At 36.4% G+C, this 1,119-nt stretch overlaps 1 long non-coding RNA gene across 2 annotated transcripts in view; it reads left to right on the forward strand.

The window, feature by feature from the left end:
- Nucleotides 1-1,119, forward strand: part of LOC141577544 (uncharacterized) — a 72,137-nt gene that overhangs the window by 19,188 nt on the left and 51,830 nt on the right. The gene's annotated exons all lie outside the window — the stretch shown is intronic.

Genomic DNA, 1,119 nt, shown 5'->3' on the forward strand with positions numbered 1-1,119 from the left:
TGGGTAAACACCCCTTCCCATAGACTCAGGACAGCTGAAGAAGCCCATGAGTGAATAAATCAGGGAGGAAAAAGCAGTGCCAACATCAAAGAATCATTCATTCTCTTCCTGTTTCTATAAAGAATGTCTTTTTGTCTGCAGGTCCTTAGCACTGCAACAATCCAGAGAACAGAGAAAGTTACACCAAAGACTAAAGCAAAACTTTAAGAATTGCCTTAAGCATCTAATGCTGGGCTTAGAAATTCTCCTCTCAGTTTGCTGGAAGGTTAGACCCAAGTCCTTTGCAAAATTGTGAAATAAGAGTAATCTGTAAAAACCTTCCCTTCTTCCTTGTGGACCCTGTCCCTACCTCACTGGTGTCCCTCCTGGTCATTTCCCTTCTGTGCACTTCCTCTGATTCTGATGGCCAGAACATTTGTGTTCTCTCAAGGATGCTCTAAGTGGCTTGATAATCTGCCCCACAGAGGCTCTGAAACCCTCCATTTGTATTTCATGGCATGGTTGCTATGGGCTCCTCGAATTTTTGTTAGAAAAAAACAAAGACATTAAAGCATATTTTTCAAGTGAATTCTGGTTGTGATGGGGTTGTTGACTTTCATTATAAAATTAGAGATACATTATTTTGGAAGTAATTTAATATCTAGATAAAGCTTTTCATGCAGCAGCTGTTAAATCATACTTAAATAAGCTGTAATAGGTAAAAACATGAATCGTTGTCAAAAATAATGTAGAAATTCTCTCCATTGTTTAGTTCATCTTCAATTTCTTTCATCAGAGTTTCGTAGTTCTCCTCATATAGATCTTAGACATATTTATTAGATTGATACTTAAGTATTTCTTTTTAAGGGTGCTCATGTGAAAGATACTGTGCTTTTAATTTCAAATTCTATTTGGTTATTGCTGGTAAAGAGGAAAGTGATTGACTTTGTATATTAACCTTGTATCCTGCAACCTTGCTGTAATTACTTACTCATTGCAGGAGTATTTTTGTTCATTCTTTCAGATTTTCTACATAAATGATCACGTTATCTGTGAACAAAGACAGTTTTATTTCTTCCCTCCCAATCAGTATAGCTTATATTTCCTTTTCTTTCTTATTGCATTTGCTGGTGCTTCCAG

This window comes from Camelus bactrianus, chromosome 4, assembly GCF_048773025.1.
Source record: "Camelus bactrianus isolate YW-2024 breed Bactrian camel chromosome 4, ASM4877302v1, whole genome shotgun sequence".
Lineage (NCBI taxonomy): Eukaryota > Metazoa > Chordata > Mammalia > Artiodactyla > Camelidae > Camelus > Camelus bactrianus.